The sequence below is a fragment of the Oryza glaberrima genome, chromosome 11, assembly GCF_000147395.1.
Source record: "Oryza glaberrima chromosome 11, OglaRS2, whole genome shotgun sequence".
Classification (NCBI taxonomy): domain Eukaryota; kingdom Viridiplantae; phylum Streptophyta; class Magnoliopsida; order Poales; family Poaceae; genus Oryza; species Oryza glaberrima.
Genome location: NC_068336.1, coordinates 8,759,095 through 8,762,730, shown reverse-complemented (window position 1 = coordinate 8,762,730; position 3,636 = coordinate 8,759,095). Strand labels below are relative to the sequence as shown.

At 39.2% G+C, this 3,636-nt stretch overlaps 1 long non-coding RNA gene across 1 annotated transcript; it reads right to left on the bottom strand.

Moving 5' to 3' along the window:
• Positions 1-2,239: 2,239 nt before the first annotated feature.
• LOC127755545 (uncharacterized) lies at positions 2,240-3,098 on the bottom strand. The gene is made up of 2 exons (XR_008013040.1): positions 2,963-3,098; positions 2,240-2,886 (listed from the first exon to the last, which is right to left on the bottom strand). It is a non-coding gene; the product is annotated as an uncharacterized LOC127755545 (long non-coding RNA).
• Between the last annotated feature and the right edge of the window lie 538 nt (positions 3,099-3,636).

The window sequence follows — 3,636 nt, the reverse complement described above, 5'->3', positions numbered from 1 at the left end:
TGAGTTCTAGTCCCAAACCATGAGTTCTTAATGATTTGTACTATTAGCTAGTTTTTGGTGAGCCAGTTCTTGTATATTCTGAATATACTAGTTTGTTGTTGGAGTTCATCTCGGATCCGAGAGACGGTGATGAAGGGGAGTAGTGATGGGCTCGAGGAGGAACGACGGTGGAGTGTGGGTGGTGAGTTCGGCTCGATTCGAGCCGGCTCGCTCTTTTTTATTTTGCTTGAGTAAAGCTAAAGGTGCCGGTTCTATTTTTGGTATAGGTGTCAGTTTTTTTTATTGGTGCTGACCAATAGGCGCTGGTTGGAAATCAGCTATAGTGCAAAGAGATATAAGAGATTAAATTCTTCATCTTTTCGCTTATATTTATGCTGATAAGCCAAATTTTGAATTTTCAATCTTAAATTTCGAGTTGATTTTGGGGTTTTTTCACCGTATTTTATTTTTTAGTTTTTGCCTTTAAATCACTAAGAACACGCATATAAAAGTTTTATTTAAAATTTATTTTTCGTTTGCAAATATACCATTTGGCTGAATAAGCCAAACGATGGCACCGTAAGTCACATTATATAGCTGATCAATTCATTGCCCAGCGCTGTTTGCACAACGCCTGGTTATATAAAATCCAAAGCTCCATGTGTGTAGAATGATACATAAATTAAGTTCCAAAGAAAATGCGTATTCACTACTTAGTTCTAGACAACTCTTATTATTAGCACATGCGTGCAATGGTAGACTTGGGAGGTACCGGGACTGTCTGACAAACTGATGGTTAATTTGTATCAAACTTCTATCATGATTGGGTAATGTTCTCATAGAGAGGCCAAACTGTCTCCCTGCATGGCCATGGCTTCTTCTCACCCATGACAAAGATCTAACAGCCCTGCACACAGGATACCGTGCAGCTTGCATCCTACTAGTACTGATCACACAGTCACCTTTGGTGTCATATCGATGCCAAGCTATATCTTTCACTACGTCGAACACCCAGTGTAGTAGCAACGACAAAATGCCAGGTGGAGTTGGCGAAATATCTGTCATTCCATATATATATATTTATAGGGCTGAGATAAAGCCACCTTATAATTTGTAGTAAAAATTACTGCTGACCATGCATCCAACAAACATTCATCAACTTGTCACGAGATCATGGTTTTCTATATAACTAGGGAATTGCTAAATGACTCGACATAAAATTAGGACGAAAATCTTGCAAATTTCTGAGCTTAGGATTTGCTTTACAATTTATGCTGTAGCAAACCCTAGCTCCGAGGGGACTAACCGGTCGCGTTGATGTCTTCTGACCAGCCAGCAAGGCTGGTTGGTGGCGGTGGGGGTAATGAGTGAGGAGTATGCATATATATGTTTATAGAGGAGTATCCTATATAGGATGACTCTTCTATATACCGAGGTGTATGTACTCCCTCACCCCTAGTGGATTATCCAATAGCTAACCGATGAGCTAGTTTGAAAAACAAAAATCAAAATATTTTTCCCGCATGCATGGGCAACGAAGGCCCATAAATCAGCTGATGTGCATCCGTATCTAGTCAATAATTCATCCATGCATTTCGGTATGTACGTACGAGAACCAAGGTTGAAGGAGTATCTACTTTTTCTTTTTCAGGATCTAGTATATATTGTTTTTTTATGATCTAGCATGTTCTAGATTTTTGTTTGCTAGAGTATATGCCTTTTTATTGTAATATCCGGTATGTACGTACTTAATTTCTTTTAGGTACAGTATGTACCTTTTTTTAATTTAAGTATATACTTTTTTAAGTTAGTAATGGTATATACCGTTTTGAATTAGTAGAGCAGTATATACTTTTTTAAGTTAGAAGCGGTATATACCTTTTCTACAATTAGTAGCGGTATGTACTTTTAAATTAGTAGAGCAGTATATACCCTTTTATAAGTAAGTAGTACCTTTTTTATGTTAGAATCAGTATATTTTTTTAGGTGAGTATCAGTATATACTACTGTTATTTCAATGAGTACTGATATACTTACTGTTTTTTTTCCTGGAACTGAGTATATACTAGATTTAATTTCTTGGAACGAGTATAGCCCGAGTTCTTTTCTAAACAAGTTTGTACTACTCTTCTTTCAATGAGTGTACTGATATACTATTTAATTTCTTCCACACATTATATTTTCTGATTTCAGGTGTGAACATGAAATTTTAAAGAATAGAAAGTTCTTTCCTCGATTTAGATTAAATTGAAGCATAGTCTGATCACAAGAGAACTTGCAATAATGCAGGCAGTATATGGATTCATACATATTTAGCCATTCTGAAAAAGAAGAAAAAATGAATGTACAGTTCACCCAATTCTCGACCTGCACAAGCTGCTTTGGACAGAATTTTCATACTGCCAAATCCACATTTTCTGCATCTACATCAGCTAATCGATGCAACTATGCAAATACTGCCCGGTGTTGGCCACCATCCATGGTGTATTTATCATGCATCTGTATGAAGCAAAGAACTAGTTAATTAGGAGCTTCAACATTCTTCTTCCACATCGGTAGCGAGGAGTCGTAGCGGCGCACTGTGGTGCAGCCGCCTCTCTGCTCCTTCGATTGCTGCGGCGGTGCCGTCGCCGCCACTGATGCCGTGATGCATAGGCTTCGCAAATCGATCGATGCCGTGTTGTCGTCGCCGCCATTGATGAATATGAAATGAAATATCGGACTGGAAAGCCTTGTTCTTACCATCATCAAGACAATTGTTGGGAGTTGCCCTCACAACTTATAATTTCTCCACCGCTTGGATGGGCTGCTCTGATCTGCGATTGGGATGAACTCCCGTTGCCTCTGCTACAAGCAGTGCCACGATGTCACCAGCGCGTGATGTCTCGTTGCCCCGGCCATGATATCCTGAGACGGCACGGAATCAGAACAGGCGATCGGGTGATCATCCGAATGAAAACAAACACGTTAAAAACAAACGAACCTGCACGTCGTGGAGAGACGACGAGGGGCACGCCGCTCGTGGTGGCGATCAGCAAACCAGCCACCGACGATGGAGATGCCCACCTAGATTTTGCCGTCGTCGTCGTGCCGGTGAAAGACGAATGGCTGGGACTCATTTGACATATGCGGTCAGTTTTCATGATCCGATAAACATGGGATAATTAAAGTATTACGGGAATTGTTTTTACCGAGAATCAAAACGGGTTTCAACAATAGCATCCGCTAACATCCGGGATCGGTACTGCTATTGATGAACGCTGGATGAGAGCAGGAGTACATACACCCAGGTGTATAGAACCATTTTCATATATATATATATATAAAGGGTTTATATATATATACGTATATATGTATACATATATATATATATACATGTATATATATATACATATATATATATATATATCTCTATATAAACCATGCAGCAATAGGGCCATGCAAATAAAAAAAAAGGGCAGCTCGATTTTTAGTCCCGGATTGGTAGTCCCGGTTTTCAAACCACCGGGACTACATGGGAGTTACCAACCGGGACTAATAAGGGTTTCTCCACCAGTGACTGGTGTGGTCCTTTCTTTCAATAAAATAACAATTCTCTCCGGTTGCATAATTTTAATCGTTTTGAACAATGTTTTGGTAAAAATTATTAAAAAGTAT